This window comes from Myxine glutinosa, chromosome 1 (genome assembly GCF_964187855.1).
Source record: "Myxine glutinosa chromosome 1, kmMyxGlut1.1, whole genome shotgun sequence".
Taxonomy (NCBI): Eukaryota; Metazoa; Chordata; class Myxini; order Myxiniformes; family Myxinidae; genus Myxine; species Myxine glutinosa.
Window position 1 is genome coordinate 417,235,380 of NC_136261.1, and position 19,267 is coordinate 417,254,646.

Consider the following 19,267-nt stretch of genomic DNA (forward strand, 5'->3'; position numbering starts at 1 on the left):
ATTTTGATCACATTTTGATGAAACTTGGCATGATTATAATAAATTTTTGGCCATAAAAACAACAAGAGTTATTGCCCTTGACTTTTAACCAAACTTCAGTAGATTGTGGGTGCGATAAAGAACAAAAGCAACATTTTTGTTTTCGATTTTGATGAAACTTGCCTTCGTAAAATTTCTTGACAGAATATCGGCTACTGTGAAAGTAAAAACTGCCAAAATTGAAATTGTAACAAAATGTACAGTTTATGGCCCACACTTGACTTTACTCGTTTCAAATATATACACAAATATATATTTGTCAGAACACAGAGTGAGATGTGCATGGAAGAAGTTTCGGGAACTGAGTGGTGTGCTGATGAGGAGGGGAGTGTCGTTGAAGCTGAAGGGAAAGGTGTATGCTGCATGTGTGAGAAGTGTTATGATTTATGCGAGCGAGACATGGGTAATGAACATAGAGCAGCAACGAAGGCTGGAAAGGGTGGAAATGCGAATGGTTTGGTGGATGTGCGGAGTATCGTTGAGAGAGAGGAAGACAAATGATGAATTGCGAAAAATGATGGGAATTGAGACTGTGATTGATGTTGTGAAGAGGAACAGGTTGAGATGGTTTGGTCATGTGTTGAGGAAGGATGAAAGTGACTGGTTGAGAAGAGTGATGGAAATGAATGTAGAAGGAAGTAGAGGAAGTAGAGGACAGGGAAGACCGAGAAAGACTTGGCTAAAGATGGTGGAAGAAGAAATGCGGGCAAGGGGGTTAACAAGGAGACATGCAGAAAATAGGGCAAGATGGAGAAGATTGTCATGGGGAGCGCAAGGCTAACCCCCGCTCTAGCAGGGAAAATGGCCTTAAAATGCATGTTGTTGTTGTTGTTGTTGTTGTATTCTTAGCAAAACCCTATGTCTTTGTGAGGAAGATCTGCTGCTAATGAATACATGGAAAGGTTGTAGCGGCTGCCGCTGGGTTTTCACAATCGCCTTGCACCTATCAAGGACGCGGAGCGATCACCATGCCGGGCTCGTCCAGGACGCCCGGGCAGGCCCGCGCTCAGCTTGCCAGGCCTCGGTCGGGATGCCCGGGCATGCCCGGGCATGCCCGGGCAGGCTCGCCCTCAACTTGCCAGGCCGCAGCCAGGACGCTGGGCCACGCCCCCTGGCGCCGGGCCTGGGCAAACCCCCCGGGATAATAGATATATATTGCTGCCCGATAAACGGGTTTTCAGAGTGCCTGAGTGTTTGATTTGATTAAAGCAACTCGGATGAATTCCAGCTTTTTGTCGCGTCCATTCTTCCGATCGACGTGGGAGCCCCAGCTCCTTCATTGGTGACCTACCGACATGGACACGGCAGTCGCCCTTAAACTGCCTACCTTCTGGGAGGCTCACGCGGCGGTTTGGTTCGCACAGGCGGAGTCCCTGTTCGCCCTGCGAGGCATCACGGCCGACGACACCCGCTTCCACCATGTGGTAGCTGCGCTCGGTTCGGCGACCGCAGCCCGCGCCCTGAGCCTCCTCGAGAGCCCGCCAGCCGCTGACAAATACGGCGCGATTAAGAAGCTTCTCCTCGATGCTTTCGCCCTCCCATCGGCGGAACGCGCACGGCGCCTGCTCGAACTGCCTGAGCTCGGCGACACGCGCCCTTCCGAGCGAATGGACTACATGCTTTCACTGCTCGGCGAGCACTCTCCGGCATTCCTGTTCCGGGAGCTGTTCCTCCGTCAGCTGCCTAACCCGGTACGCCTCGCCCTGGCAAGCACGACGATCACAGATCCCCGGGCCCTTGCCAGAGAAGCCGACAAGATCTCCGCCGCAGGACAGCGCATCGCAGCGGCGACATGGGACTCACCGCCGTCCGACGCAACACCCATGGCGCCCGAGCACCCGGCACGGTCGACGGCCGAACTGCCGACGCAATTGGCGGCCGCTACACCGAGCCGACCACCTCCAGCACGACGACCGGGGCCTCCACCTGACCAAGTGTGGTGTTACTATCATGCCAGGTTCGGACAGAAGGCCCGGACATGCCGACCCCCGTGCACCTTCGGCAGGCCGGGAAACGGCCGGGCCGGCGTTCATTACCAGCCATGAGCGCCGGCCACACGGGCAACTTACTGTTCATCACGGATAAAGCGTCCGGACGGCGCTTCCTGTGCGACACCGGCGCCCAACTGAGCGTCATACCCGCCTCTGACCAGGACAGGCAATCCGCGGTTTGCGGCCCCTCCTTGGTTGCGGCCAACGGATCGACCATCCGCACCTTCGGCCCGCGCAACGTCACCCTCTGCTTCGGCGGCCAACGCTTTGCTTGGACGTTTGTAACCGCAAACGTGCCCATGGCTCTGCTAGGCGCCAACTTCCTCTGCGCACACGGACTGCTGGTGGACGTCCAATGGCGTCGTTTAATCAACGCCGAAACCTTCAGCTCCCTGGTATGCACATTGAGCAGCTCCGCGCCGACCGAGCTGGCATGCACCGTCCCGGCGGCGAACGAGTTTGCTCGCCTGCTCACGGAGTTCCCGGCCCTCACGCGGCCGACGTTTTCGGCCGTCGCAGTACGGCATGGGATCGAGCACCACATACCAACCACGGGCCCACCGGTCTACGCCAGGGCCCGCCGCCTCGACCCAGCCAAGCTCGCCGTAGCGAAGGCCGAATTCGACGCGTTGGAGCACCTCGGCATCGTGCGGCGCTCCGATAGCGTGTGGGCCTCGCCACTGCACATCGTGCCAAAGCCGGGGGGTGGATGGCGCCCGTGTGGCGACTACCGCCGTCTCAATGACGCTACCACCCCCGACAGGTACCCGATCCCGCATATCCAAGACTTCTCCGCCCGTCTGGCGGGACGGGTCATTTTTTCGAAAATTGATCTCATACGGGGATATCACCAGGTACCTGTCAGGGCGGCCGACGTCCCTAAAACGGCAGTCATCACGCCGTTCGGCTTATTCGAATTCTTGCGGATGCCGTTTGGTCTCAAGAACGCGGCTCAGGCGTTCCAGCGCTTGATGGACGGCGTGCTGCGTGACCTGCCGTTCCTTTTCGTTTACCTGGACGACATCCTCGTCGCCAGCACGTCCCGGGCCGAGCACCTCCTCCACCTCCGAACACTGTTCGGGCGCCTCAGCGAGCACGGCCTCATCGTCAACCCGGCCAAATGCCACTTCGGCACGACGGCCGTTGATTTTTTGGGCCACCACATCACCAAGAACGGGGCCGTGCCGCTGCCAACCAAGGTCGAGGCCATCACCACATTCCCGCGTCCCCGCACCATAAAGGCCCTGCAGGAATTCCTGGGAATGGTGAATTTTTATCACCGCTTCGTGCCCTGCGCTGCTCAACTCATGCGGCCCCTCTACGAAGCCCTCCGGGGCAAGCCGGCCAAGCACGACATCGCCTGGTCCACAGCAATGGATGCGGCCTTCCAATGCTCAAAGCGGGCCCTCGCCGACGCAACACTGCTCGCTCACCCGGTGGTCGACGCTCCCATCGCCCTCACCACGGATGCCTCCGACTACGCGGTGGGCGCCGTACATGAGCAATGGGTGAACGGGGTTTGGCAGCCACTCGCTTTTTTCAGCCGGCAGCTCCGGCCGAACGAGCTCAAATACAGCACGTTTGACCGGGAGCTCCTCAGTCTACACCTGGCCGTCCGCCATTTCCGCCACCTCCTGGAGGGCCGACCTTTCACGGCGTTCGTCGACCACAAGCCGTTGGTTTACGCCATGGCCAAGGTCACGGAGCCATGGTCGGCCCGCGAACAGCGCCACCTCTCCGCCATGTCGGAGTTTACCACGGACATCCGGCACGTCGCCGGCAAAAACAACGCCGTGGCCGACTGTCTTTCCCGGGCCAGCGCGAACGCGGTCCACCTGGGCATGGATTTTGCGCTTATGGCGGCGGACCAAACCACCGACACCACGGTGCAAGCCCTCAGGGCGGCGGACACGGGCCTCCGCCTGGCCGACATCCCCTGCGCGGACACTGTCCTGCTCTGCGACGTCTCCCAAGGCCAGCCTCGCCCCATCGTGCCCGTCACCTGGCAACGCCGCATCTTCGCCTCCCTCCACGGCCTGTCCCACCCGGGCCGGAAAGCTTCCCAGAAGCTGGTGTCGGCGCGTTTCGTCTGGCACGGCCTTCGTCGGGACGTCCGCGATTGGACCAGCACCTGCACGGCCTGCCAACGGGCCAAGGTCCACCGACACACCCAGGCCCCGCTGGCACCTTTCACCGTGCCCGAACGACGTTTCGACCACGTCAACGTGGATCTGGTGGGCCCCCTCCCCCCGTCACGGGTGTTCACACACCTGCTCACCATGGTGGACAGGACCACCAGGTGGCCGGAGGCCGTTCCCCTCGTCTCCACCACCACCGCCGACGTGGCGCAGGCTTTCATCGCCACCTGGGTCGTCCGCTTCGGCGCACCGGCGGACATCTCGTCAGACCGCGGACCACAGTTCACCTCCGAGCTGTGGGGCGCGGTCGCCCGCAACCTGGGGGTCAAGCTCCACCGTACTACGGCCTACCACCCCCAAGCAAACGGGTTGTGCGAGCGATTCCACCGCTCCATGAAGGCCGCGCTCATGGCCGGCCTTCAAGACGGCGGTTGGGCCGACCGGCTGCCGTGGGTCCTTTTGGGCCTTCGCACGGCCCCCAAGGAGGACCTCCAGGCATCCACCGCCGAGCTTGTCTATGGCCAGGCGCTACGCGTCCCGGGCGAATTCGTGCCCGACGCTACCAGTCCCTGGTCCGCAGCTCACCAGCGCTCGGACCTCCAGGAGGCCGCCCGACGGTTTGCCCCCGTGCCAACATCCCACCACGGTGACCCCCAGTCCTACGTCCCCCCAGCACTCCGCACAGCGGAGTATGTTTTTGTGCGTCACGACGCACATCGGTGGCCACTCCAGCCGCCGTACGACGGGCCCTTCCGGGTGCTGCGACGGGACGACAAGTCGTTCGTCATCGACATCGGCGGCAGGTCGGACCGGATTGCGGTGGACCGCCTCAAGCCGGCGCACGTGGACGTCGACCACCCACCACGGGTGGCCCTTCCGCCGCGGCGAGGCCGCCCCCCGTCCACAGTGCCCCCCACTCGACCGCCCACCACCTCACCGGACCCCCTCCCACGACCCGCCAGGGGTCGCTTCGGCCGGGTCATCAGGACCCCCCTCAAATTGACCCTGCCGGTGCAAGTCGATTCTGGGGGGACGTGTGTAGCGGCTGCCGCTGGGTTTTCACAATCGCCTTGCACCTATCAAGGACGCGGAGCGATCACCATGCCGGGCTCGTCCAGGACGCCCGGGCAGGCCCGCGCTCAGCTTGCCAGGCCTCGGTCGGGACGCCCGGGCATGCCCGGGCATGCCCGGGCAGGCTCGCCCTCAACTTGCCAGGCCGCAGCCAGGACGCTGGGCCACGCCCCCTGGCGCCGGGCCTGGGCAAACCCCCCGGGATAATAGATATATATTGCTGCCCGATAAACGGGTTTTCAGAGTGCCTGAGTGTTTGATTTGATTAAAGCAACTCGGATGAATTCCAGCTTTTTGTCGCGTCCATTCTTCCGATCGACGTGGGAGCCCCAGCTCCTTCAAGGTCATACTCGGTGGCATTATCATACTCCTCGGATTGTGACCAGTACGCGACCTTATACATCTTTGTTTTCCGGAGCTTCTTTATTTTGGCGTTGTGGACAACCAGACCACCATCTTCAAACCACACATGACACGCCTTCCTTCCAAGAATGTTCCCTTTAAAAATGTCCTCAAGGACATCTCTGTTGGAATAATCCAAATGTGGGTAATCATTACTTATAGTGTTAGACTGGTCGGAAATCTGATAAATGTGCTTCTATAAAATCCTAGAAGCATTTTTGGGGAAAAGTTGACAAACCACTTTTTTATCATAATTTGGGTGTGCTGAGTCAATTTTTGCTGTCTGTCACCCTCTCAAATGAAGGCAAAAGCTTCAAAAATGGCCGAAAACAAAATGGCTGGCAAAGAATCAATTTTACTGTTTTTTTTAATACCTCTCTAAATTAAATACAAAGTTGAGTACTCTCCTCATTTCAAAAGCATCATTATGTACAAAATTATTCTCAAATATGCAAAATACTGTTATTAGTTTCTTAACATAGGTTGATGGTGTCCATGTTGAATTTCAAGATGGCTGTCATTGTTAATCGGTATGTTGCCAATATAGGAAATATGAAGGCGACACGAGAGGCTATTTGTAGGCACATTCATATGATGACAAACAGTGAATTAGATAAGGTACAAGCATTTAAGCAGTACATAATGCTACTTTATATGTATTCAAATACATTTAGCCATATATAATACAATGTACATGTTATGTTATCTGATAGAATGTGCATCTCCCTCCAATGTCTCATATGAAAATGATCGAATTTTCTGCAATTGTGTCACAGTCATTCATATACAGTTCTACTCATTGTGACAGTTGTCGTTATCCTTGCATTTGCATTGTGATGTACACAACAGACGAGACTTTCTGCACTTGCACCGTAAATTCATACAGCCAGTGTTGCAGCTACAGGAAATCAGTTCCAGACACGACTGGGGTACAGGTGGAAATGACATCAAAATGGGCACCAGTTTGTCCTCGCTCTGTTTCCAACCCATGGACTCCGGTGGAGGCAGATCTGGGTAGTTCAGATGTGCTTCTCTCCACACTAATGCCTGTTAATGTGAACGTTTCACATGGAAGAATAGTGCATCACTTGTTGGAGGAAGTGACTCTGGAGCACGTGACTCAATGAAGAGTACTGGTCAAGCCTTGTCAACTGTGTCAACGTGTTGCATCTTGTACATTTTGCAGACAAACAGCTCCGCATCTTTAGCAGTTCCTTCTGTAAGATCTCCATTTCCAAGATTATGCAGTAGTCCGTGATGCTCTGTAAAGACTTTCCATGCAGTGGATTTGCTGTGGCCCGAGAAGAAGGATGTCACATCACTTCCAGTCAAAGCATGGAAGGCTGGAATAGTTTCCAGCACAGTCGGACCAAACGTCATCTGTTCTGGTATTGTGTCAATAGGTATATGTTTTCTTTTCTTAGCTGTGCCCGCTTTGAGCCAGAGTTTTGTGCAAGACATTCGAGGGAAGGGAGCCAGAAGAAGAACCAGAATGTCATTATCCCTGGCTTGAACCATTATTCTGTCAGCTTGGTTTTTAACACAATGTAAAATAATACGGGTATCAGCCTCTTCATGCCGAGCTTCAAGCAGGGATGTGTCCACATCCGGGTTGTTTGATTCAACCCTCTCCATCATTGAATCCACCAGCCACAACGATGGTTTTGTCATGCTGATCATGCCTTGCCATATGTTCAGAAAGAAATCGTGCCAGGTCTGCCTTGTTTTCCCCTAAGGCCAGGAAATTACTCCAGTCAGCTGGCAAGGGCACCTCATGGCTGTCAATGACTCTTCGAATGGGTCTGATGCCCTTGGCACGCCTCTTCCTCATCCCGGATTTAATGGACACCTTATAATATCTGTCGAATGCAACATCAATGCGGTCAAACAAATATCCTTTCTGAAGGACAGTGTTTTTGAAGACATCAGCCAGATCTCCAAATGTAGAAAGTGTGTGTGGCTTCCCAATGGCAATCACCAAGGCTTGTCCATCAAAAATAATGGTTGCATTGCCACCGAGCTCATCTCATGCCAGCATCGGTGGGCATGGTGTTTCTGCTGTCAGAACTTGAGACAGAATGGCTTTGGATCCTGTACGAATGTCACCATTCATTTCTGCCAGTGCAATCGGCACTGGCAAAAGCTCATGGGACAAAATTTCATCTAGATTGACCTTCCTTCCTGCTTCATAGGCAATGATCAGCCGCTGCAGGATTGATCGGTCTGCCTTTAATACTTTGTCTTGGCTTGATTTTGAGCATTGCCTTTTTGCATCAAAGAGGGATGAAAATGTCAATGGCTTGTTCTTGTGCAAAGGGTCACAAAATTTGACCTTCCGTTTCTCACATGGCAGAAGCCTATCCTCGACAAATGTGTTGAGTTGTGTTTGTCCTTTCTCTTTTTAGCATTCAGGAGATCATCTCCAATCTTTTGGGTGGCCAGGTCTTTTGTTGCGATGTTTTGCAAGACTGGAGACTTCATTCGCAAATACGTTGAATGATAGCAATACTGCCATCAGGTTGTCTTCATCTTGGCTGTCCTGTTTTTGTCTTCCTTTTGTGGATTCATTGTGCATTGGCTCTTCGTCCATGTTCAGGTGGTACATTTTTCTGGTTTCACATGACATGTGGGATCTAAGGTTGTACGACAGGGACCTGCTTAAGGCTGTCGTGGTCTTGGTGATACCAATGATGCCACCTCCTTTTTTTCCCCATCCCATTTAGCCATTCTTGGCTTTGGTCTGGATCAACCTGGTTAAACCTACGCTTTGATCTTTTCACTACAAAATTTCCATTTTGAAATTCATGTGGCACTTCTGGTGGAAGTTGGTGCATTTCATTCACATATATTGTTCCCCATCGTGCGTAGTTTGTGTGATCATAACGCATGAACAGTGGGAGCATAGACTGGAAAGCATACAAATGAACTTCCCAATTTCCATCACATTGGGCACAGGTGAACAAGAGAAGTGTATGTACCATCTGCATGTAACTCCACCAGAACTGGCAGTTTACATTGTCCATGGAGTTTATGTGCACTGTCATTGCATCCCTGAACTCATCTGTTTCGAGAAGCGAGATCAAAGAATCCAAGTCTCCATCACTAGTTTTGTCTGTTATGTCTTGCCTGAGTTGTGGGTTGGTATGGCCAATTTGATCCAGCAATTTGTGCATGATGATCCTCCAGAGAACCTGAAGGGTGATTTTGTGAACTCTCATGCCCCTGGCATATGCCTTGCCTGCCATCACTTGTTCTGCAGCCCTAGGACCAATGAGTTTGCTTTCCACCCATGAATCCAACAGTCCAGATGACTGAACGTGCTTACCTCTAACCTTGAGGAAATTCATTGCTGTATGAAGTCCTCCAAGCCGCACGATCAAGAATGTCTGGTATTCATCCTTTGCCCATTTCAGTTCCATCAGCTTACAGTAGAGAGCTTCGTCCACTGTTAGCACTACATATTATTGACCAAGACAATGAGCCACATGTCTGCACCGTTCGACCACAGTATTCAATGTGTCCAATTCATGGGCTGGTGCTTGGACAATAGGCATGTATCCAACTGTTGTCAAGGTTGGATCTACCGTACTGATTTTCTGATTGAAATGTGTCCAGCCTATTTTATTATCCTCTTCTTGAAGGGTAAAAAAAATGCCACATCAGTTGCTTCTGACCGACGTACTGCTGCTTTATTTGTTGATGATTCATTGTACCATTCCTTCTTTGTGTCTCTGGTTGATTTTGGTTCCACGACACCTTCTATAACTTCAGCAGGCAATAGTTCTTCCATCACTGCAGGCACTTCTAGAATAGTGTTTTTCTATGGCCCTAAATTCTTGAAACCCATATCCGATTCTGGACCCCGTTGCCACGCTGCAATTTGGGTGGCATGGAAGCTATCTTTCCCATCAAGACTGCTGTCATTGATATCTACTAGGGCATTGCCCGTACGTGGGTGCCCGTTCCTTGCCAAAAAAAAAAAAAACGCTACCCGTACGCTCTACCCCGCCCGTACGCCCGTAAACAAAAAAAACAACGCTCTTCGCTTCCGCCCTTCGCTCTGACTGAATTGGGAGAAATAATGCGCATAAGAAATCGAATTACGTACCGTAATGGCGGTCAGCTCGTAACGCGCTCAGCTCCGCTCGTCTCACATCGGCCATACGCAACAAAGCGTTCTGTGATTGGCTGCCGGAAGTTCGCAAATCGTCGCAGTTACGATGAATCGTTTTAATTTAATCGCAGTTTGAATTCGTTTTAAAACATAGTTTAACGGCAACATAGTTTTCCAACGTGAAATAAATGAATACGCTGTCAAATGTGCCGTCCGAGGTAGAGTCTGATCGCCACGTTCGGCACACGTGATAGCTCGCTGCTCTCTGATTGGTTGAAGCGTTTTTTGGACATAGCTCGGTAAGTACTTGTCCGATTAATTTCAAACCTTGAAAAGGCACATCCTCGGGTCCCCAGCAATATACCTGGCAAGTTAAAAGTATATCGGACCCGTGGTTGTCGAGAAACAGCGGTCACAGACAAACGTACAAACGTACAGAGATTACTGGAATTATAGATAGATGTTGTCACATGTGAAATGCACAAACCGATTTGGTACAAAATTTGGAGGTGTCACTGCTCCTGTTATAATGTTCATGGATTTCAGGGTATGTTCTGCCGCAGCTGTGTCAACCTGTAGAACATTGTCATAGCCAATGATGTGACCAGCATTGTGAAAGAGCTGCACCAGCTCCTTTGATCTAGTGGCTTGGTGTAATGTACATGCTAAGCCTACATGCTTGGGTGTCCAGCGTTTTCCACCACTGACATTGTAAACCAAGTCTTGTCCTATGCTCAGAATTATACCTTGAAGTTTTAATTCACCCTGGGATATTTCCTCTTCTTTGATTTCTTCAGTTTTATCTTCGATATCTTCAACTGCATCCTCAGTTTCACCAAATTCACCCTCGAGAAGACCCTGTCCACCAAAGAGCAAACGAAGAAACATAAACACATTATCAGGAACACAGGATATTGCTTCATCCTCACTAATGTTGAAGCCTTCATAGGAAGATTGGGACATTATTTCAGATCGCAGCTTCAATGCAACATGTACCATTTCCAGGAACGAGTCATCCACTGGCTGATAAGCAGGCATGGTATTGGCATCCTCATCTTCAGCTACCAACTTTGAAATTGGGACATGTCTGTATTTTGTTGGCACCAGCAATGTTTGTCTGTCTTCAACGGCTTGGTTGTGCATAACTACGAACTCAAAGAAGTGACTGATATATAGTTTAAGCTTTAACTTGAAAGATGCCCTCCTACTAGTGAAACATGGGGGAACGTCAATATCAGCTGTTTCAGCCAATTGACAATATCTTTTCCACACCTCATATAATTCGAGAACATGAGCTAGTTTTGCTGCACCCTCTAGTTCTTCTATAAGCCATTGCATAGGAAGATCTGTTTTTTGTGTGTTTTCCTTTCTTCTGGATGTATTGCGGAGGAATTGTTTGTAGCAGTTAGCATGGTATTTGCCCTCAGAAGCTATAAGATCATTCACCCCAGATAAACGTATACTGGTAAGTTGATCATGGGGAGAAGCTTCAAGGATCTGCTGGCTCATCTTCAGTGTGGTCACAGATGACAATTTGGTCTTAGTGCTGTCATCCTGACAGAACATACAGGCTGCCCAATCAACAGGCTGTGTGGAACTTCGAAGTCTAGAGGGTGGTCTAGAGGGCAGATCACCAGCTGAAGCGCTTGTGCCAGCTTCACACGATTCAGAGTAATTTCGTTTTTGTAATCTGGATATGTTTGTTTTGCTAGTAAAACTAGCATAGCAAGATTTATGCCATACCAAGGAATCAGGGTTGGTAGTTAGTATCATAACAAGTCTATCGATTGCTATTCTGTTTTGACTGTCTCTATGTTTCTGACGTATTTGCACAGACTCTTTCAGTTTGGTTAGTCCTTGTTCTGTAGCACCTAACAGCTTGTCACTTTTCCTCCCCTGACAGATGATGCATTGTCAGTAGATGATAAATGTTGTTTCTGGGACACTTCCATTTAACATGGGAAATCCCTATCTAATGTCATTTACCCCCTTGTCTTTTTTCAAAAACCATAAACACCTCTATTTCTCCCCCAATGTTCCTTCTCCCCCTATGAACCTATAATCCTTCTCACCTTATGAACCGATAATCCTTCTCACCTTATGAACCTATGATTTTTCTTCCTTTATGAACCTATGTTCCTTCTCCCCCTATGAACCTATTCCTTTCTCGCCTTATGAACCTATAATCCTTCACACTTACATGTAAATTTTTCTCTCACCATCACTTTTCTTCATTTCCCCTTAACATCTCTATTCCTGACCCCCTTGGTCTTATGGTACTCTTTCTATCAATGATCCGGAGTAGACCACTGAAACAATGACCCTACAAATATTTGTTTATGTGTAGGAAATAATTTAATTATCTTACCACTACCATCAACGTCTAATATATTAACAAAAAAAAGATGTTTGAGTTTGTATCAAGATATTTTAACTGAGCTAAGATAAAATGGTAAACCTCCCTCAATGTTCTTACACACCATTTTTTCATTATATACAGAGACTCAACGAACATGAATGTTTTACCAGAGAAACCAGTTTTACTCTTCTCTTGCCTGAAGCAAAAATATTATGTCTTAGTCAAGTGATATTTTTAAACATTAAATCCCATAAAGAATATTAATTCCCTTCCTTGAAGGGACACACCCGGAATTTTCAAGAAACTCATTGCCTCCATGATGTCATTAAATTTCCCCATTCCAGCTATATTAACTGAACCTCACTTGAGGTGGTTTCATTCGAAAAATGTTTTCCAACGTTGAAGATGACATTGAGTTTGACGCTTTATCGCAAGATAGGTAAGTTTTTTGTTTTTTTTGGTTTTAACGATTAATTAATTCATTGTTTTATATAGAACATGATTAAAAATTATTGTTTTTTAACAGCCTCTCAATAATTGTTTTTTTTTCTCTTTTTTTAACAGCCTCTCTTTATCAAAGTTGGTGGTTGATGTTGAAAATGAAGCCAATATTTATCACCAACAAGGGAGAATCTGAATGAAACCCTTACAGAATTAACTGAAGTTTGGAGTCATAATAAGATGGCTGGGTGTTTGGACAGCCTCTGTTCTGGACAGTTTGTCTCAACAACAGAACAAATGACTGGCACCGAATTTCACAACCTTGAAGTTCCGAGGAGTGCTAATGCATTCCCTACCCATGTCAGTTTAAAATTTCCATCTTGATAAACTCTATTTCTCTGTTAGATTCAACTTTACATATTACAAATTTTACAGTTTCTCGCTTTGTTTTCCAACAGAACATTACTTCAATAGCTGAGATGATAGTTGAGATCGATGATCACAACCGCGACCACGACCACGATCACAACTCTGATTGGGGTTATTTTGAGATCCTAAAGAGTGGTTATTTACTTCCAACCTGTGATACCCTAAATTTTCATCTCGACAGCATTTACACCAAACTCAACTTTTTAGAGGTATGTGTATGTGTGTGTGCGATTCATAATACTCATAATATTCATTATTTTAAATCGTTGAGGTATATAACATATTTTTCTCCTTGTCCCTTGTCTATAACATATATTTCTCCTTGTCCCTTGTATTTAATAGAAAGAGATTCAAAACCTGAAGACATCTGCTGAACCAACCTTTGACTTGTGCTGGGAAGAAATTGATGACTTGTGCTGGGGAGAAGTTGAATGTATACCTCAAGAAAAATGTTTTGTTAATATAAAGCTTTTGTTTTCAATATTATATGAATATATTTGCTTTGTATACAACTATTTAATAATTAATTACAAAAAGAGAATAAAGGAAAAAGGACGGGAAGGTGCGTACCCCTCCCTTGACCCCCCCCCCCCCTCATCCCACCCCTCCCCTCTCCTTGTGTGTGTGTGGGGAAGGTGGGGGTGGGATGCGGGGGGATCAAGGGTGGGGGACGCACTGGGGGTGGGGGATGATGGGTGTGGTCTGTGTGGGTGTGGTCTGTGTGGGCGTGGCTTATGATTTTTATTTATTTAATTTTTTTTTTATTACCACTAATTAAATTAGCTAATCTGGGTGGGGTGAACAGAAATGTTGTTTAATGAATTATTAGCTTTGTTTTTTGTAATTCTTGTGAATAAAATGCCCCTAATATTTCTTCCCCATTCATATCATATAATTTGTAAGTCCAAGGGACTGTATCCTTTACATTAACAATTTTAAATAATTCACGAGTCCATTTCTTTGTATAACCTTTCTCAAAATGACTTTTCCATCTGTATATTCTTACAATATCACCAACTTTGAACTTGGGTTTTCTCAAATTAATCTCCTTTTCATATTCTAATTTTGTAAATGATTCTGATGGTTTTGATTTTGTTGATGAATTAACAGTATTATTGTAATTATCTACAATATCCTGAATTAAATACACCCACTGTTGAGAACTGAGTTGTGTGAATTTTTTATATAATTTCTCTTCCAAAGTACGATAAAAACGCTCAACAACAACTGCCTTTCCTTCATTAAAGGTGCTGTATAATTTTATACCCTCTCCCTTAAGAAATTTCATAAATATTTTGTTATAAAACTCTGTTCCCTCATCGGTCCACAGTTTCTTTGGTTTTCTTTTATCCCGATCAAATATTAGCTTAAATGCTAACATAAGAGTATTACCCCTTTTGTTTTTCAAAGGAATAACCCAGGCAAATCGACTCCTCAAATCAATAACGGTTAAAGCATACCGAGATCACTTATCATTATTTAGTTCGATTAAATCAGCGGACCATATGTGGTCGGTGTATTTAGAATAAACTTTCCTTCTTTTAAACTTTGTTATTATAGGTTTATGTAATTCATTAGCCAAAAGCTCCTCAGTCTTGATGACATCATTAGAGCTTAATAGTTTTTTGAAGGTGAATAACCAAGACCAAGTTTCAATTTAGCACTTATCATTTTTTTCACAATAAACCTATCAACTTTCTCTCTCAACGTAGGATTTCGTATCAAAGACAAATTATACAGCATTTCTCTGTCTGCTTCATGTTTTTCATCCAATGTAGTGGTATTCCCACAAGCAATATCATGATTCATACACACTTCATCAACCCTATTTATAGGTTTCGACCAAGGTTTAGGATTGTCAGCCTCATCTAATCTTTTATCCAAGTTTGTTCTCGGACCACAGAAAGAATACCCTGGAAGGTGTAGTTCCCCAGGAATTCCAGTTGTTGTAAATTTACTTCCTGACAGAAACTTTTGTATGTCTCCTCCACTTTTAGGAGAGATGAATTGGCACTTTTTTGAGCCACACAATTGACATATTCCTTTTTGATAAACTCTATTATTTTTAGCTTTAACATAAGAGATATTTTTCGTATTCGTTTTCTTTTTACACTTGAGACAATAACTCGTATTTATTTATGAGAAATATTAACAGACTTAAATGAAGAAAATATTTCTTTTGATTTTTCTATTACTGTTTCTAATATAACCTTTAATATCATAAATACTTTAAGAATAGTTTTAAGATTTTCTTCCCCCATTTATTTAGGATTAAAATCAATAGTGAAATTTATATCTATATCTTTCCCTTTCCTTATAGCTACTACCTTTTCAAAATACTCCTTACCCAACTTGTCTAATTTTAAAGTTATTTCTTCTTCACTCAAAACACTCATCTTAATCTTAATATCTAACCTTGAAAATTCTTCATCTAATTTTCTCAATTTTTCTTTTACTTCCATTTCATTTAACACCTTATCAACCATAAGAGTTATATCTACATCTATTCCTTTCCTTATAGCTACTACCTTTTCAAAATATTCTTCACCCAGCTTGTTTCATTTTAAAGTTTTCTCTTCTTCACTCAAAACACTCGTCTTAATCATTAAATATACCCTTGAAAACTCTTTATTTAATTTCTCTAACCCTTCATTAGTTTCTTCTTCATTTAATATTTTAGTGTGTTCTTTTTCATCAACATCCCTTTTCTCTCTTTCCTCCTTCTCTTCTTCAACTCCTTCCTCATCCCTTGCTATCCTCGAGTTTGAGCCCCAAAGAATATTATACATATACTCATCTGGATTTTGAGATATTCTTGTATCTATAATTATTTTTCTCATAATAGGATACCAATAAGATTTGTTGATGATTTCTAAAAGAGTTTTATATTTCATAACTTTGAGAAGTTCATTTTTATTTAATATTTTAAACAAGTCTCTATTTGTGGGTTTATCAATATCAGTATAAGGCCAGTTTTTAATGACAAAATTTCCATGTATATGCTCCAAATCATAAGGTATGTAATACCGAGCACCCTTTTCTTGTAGGTATCCCTGAATACAAAAATTATAATTCTCTTGTAGTCTTTTTCCTGCCATTTATGTATCAGAAATATATGTGAGATTAATATTATGACAGGTAATACCACCCCATCTTCCCACTACCAAATCGGTTTGTATTCCTCGGCTTTCTATCCTTATCTCATTACCTTCCTTCTTTGGCATGCTAACCATCGCTATACTATCATATATTTTTCTTTTCTTAAAATCATGTATTTGTTGTTTACTAATTGTACTTCCACATAAATCCTTATCCTCACCAAGCAGATAATATTCTTCTTTACGAGACTGATTCAAATCATGTAGGTCTTCTAAGTTTATTGAAAAATACCAATTATACCCTAAATCAGGCATATCATACCCCCATTTATTAATTTGCATATTAACTATAATGTCCTTCTTTATAAAATTCAATTGTAAGCAGGTAGTTAAATTCAATGAGGAAAGGTGTATGGTCAGTATAACCAGGTGTTGTGGTTGTAAATTTTACTTGTTTAACAAAACGTGCTGTTTTATTTTAAAAATATATATTGTGATAAATCACTGAATCTAATTAAGTCATTCGCATCTGTAGGGTTTGGATAATTGATTAATTTATAAGTATTCTTCATATTAATATTTTTACTTATACTATATTTTTGTCGTTCAGCCTGTGCCTTTGTATAATAATTTGATAAATCAATATCCTGAGAGGATTCTCCAAAGATAGAACCATCTTTTCCAACATAAGTCATTTATATTAGATTAAAAATGATATCATAAAAATTTTCATTATTGTTGAGTTGAAATAATACATATAAACATAATTGGCCACAACATTTAAAATTAATTTCTTGAACTTGAAATGTTTGATAAACACCATTCTGTAAGAATTGTATTACTTCAAAAGGTGGTGGCATACCATAACTATCAAAATAATATTTATCCTGACTATTATGAATACAAACCCAATGAGAACCATTCTGTGTGTCTAAATTCATAATAATATTCTTTGTATTCTTGGACAACTTTGTTAATTCATCTCTCATACAGATTACCACGTTATCCATTTTTAGTTTTTTACAATACGTGGTTAGTTCTATATTTGACGTTGTATTCTTTCCAAATTGTTTAAACCATTTATCCATTTATTTATGAGAAAGATACAATCCATTACCCCGTTTATTTAGTTTAACACCCGCTTGAGCGATAGAGGAAAGCATATCTCCAACTAACAATCTAGCTTTATCAGGTAGACTTTCAAGTTTTTGAGCAAAATCTACAATTACACCACTTCCACTAATTTGTTTCTCCAACTCCTTGTTATGTCTTTCCAATTCTTTTTGAGCTTTTAGTTGTGCCTTCCTTTCGTTAGCAGTTTTTACCGCTGCTGAAATACCACCAGTCAATGCTCCCGCCGCACTTAAACCAGCAAATAAAAGAATTAGAAACGGGAGAAATCCTCCTCTTGACTCGTCTATTGAATATTTCTTTAACATAGGTTTTGTCATTTTAATTTTAAGTGAACCAGTATCATTTAGTGTTTTTACTTGTGTGTGTGTGTGTGTGAGTAAATCATCAATTCTTACAGCTCCTTTTCTTTGAATTGTATTAACATTAATAATACAAGGCTTTTGATTTTGAATACAAGATGTTAATTTATTAAGATTGATTTCATTCACATATACCCCGACCATTTATTTATGAGAAAAAAACCTATGTGATATTAATCATAACACCATTATCTGTATGAATTTGTAATTCTGTTTCCTCCAAAAGCAAACCATAAGCATTAACTTCTTCATTCTCTCCTCTTTCAATGTATAGAGAAGTATCCACTCTATTAGACTTTATAGTTTCCTTTTGAGAACTCAGGTCAATTGCGTAGATTGTATAAAGTTTTTGAAACGCAACCATATCCAAAATTTGATTATTATTACCGTTGCTTTCACACACCTTTTGGTAAGACCTGTAGGCTTCCTCATAATCATTTTTTTCCCAATCAATCAATTTTTTCCTATAGTCCACTCATCCCAACTCTCTCTTCCTCATATGTGGTGACTTCAACTGTCATCATGTCACCTGGTGGGGTGTGGGTTCCTCTCTCACCAGTCATGGCATCTCAGCAAAGGACTTCTGTGACTCACTGGGATTGACACAATCTGTCAATTTCCTGACCCGGATCTCAGCCAATGGAGTATCCTCTCTTCTAGACTTGGTTATGACAAACTTCCCTGCTAATGTCTGCTGCTCTTCTTCTGCTCCAATCGGTTCTTCTGATCATGTGCTTGTCAAAGTGGACATCTCTCTGGCCATTCTCAGAGAGCCTCCTCAGCGTCGACGAGTCTGGCATTTCACTCAGGCCGACTGGGACGGTCTTTAAGCAGCCATCAATCTTCTGGATTGGTCTCCCATCTCCACTGCCTCTGACATCAATTCTTCCTGGGAATTCTTCCAAAGCAAACTGATCTCTCTCATGCACAGATTTATCCCATCTCGCCTTCAGTTGTCTTACCCTTCCTCCCATCCATGGTACACTGAATCTTGTGGTGAGGCAGTTGCCCTGAAACAACTTGCCTTTGCCTCTTGGAAGGCTAATCCAACTGAAGGCAATCTCAGTTCCCTCCACCAAGTTCGGAACAAGTGTGTGTCCACCCTCAGGAGTGCCAGGAAGCACTATCTCTCCTCACTCAAAAATGAACTCTCAAACCTGTCTCCTTCCTCCAAATCCTGGTGGCGTCTGGTCAAATCCGTTTCTGGTGTTTGTTCCCCCTCCATCCTCTCCCTTACCTCAAATGGCCACACAGTTGACATCACACGTGACAAAGCCGAATGCCTCAACTCTGTGTTCGCCTCAAAATCCTTAGTCCCAAACCCATCTCTCTCTGTTCCCACCTTTCCCAGTCGAACCCAACTGCTCCTGGACTCTTTGTCCTTCTCTCCTGACAAGGTGGAGGAGTTTTTGTCAAACCTCGACTCTGATTCTGCAACTGGACCAGACGGCATCAGCCCACGGGTCCTAAAATCCTGCTCTGCCGCTCTATCTCACCCTCTCTCTGTTCTTTTCACCCTGTCTTTTGCTCAAGGTCATCTGCCAGCATCCTGGAAATCAGCTAACATTACGCTTTACACAAAAAGGTGCAAAAACAGATCCTTGCAACTACAGACCAATCAGCCTGCTCCCATTTATCAGCAAAGTCATGGAATCCATCATTGCTTTGGATATGAAATCTTTCCTCTTCTCC

General features: G+C 45.1%; 1 long non-coding RNA gene across 1 annotated transcript; it reads left to right on the plus strand.

The window, feature by feature from the left end:
* The first annotated feature begins 12,678 nt into the window (after window positions 1–12,678).
* Window positions 12,679–14,141, plus strand: LOC144889624 (uncharacterized). Its single transcript, XR_013621933.1, has 3 exons — window positions 12,679–12,915; window positions 13,014–13,193; window positions 13,327–14,141. It is a non-coding gene; the product is annotated as an uncharacterized LOC144889624 (long non-coding RNA).
* Window positions 14,142–19,267: the final 5,126 nt, after the last annotated feature.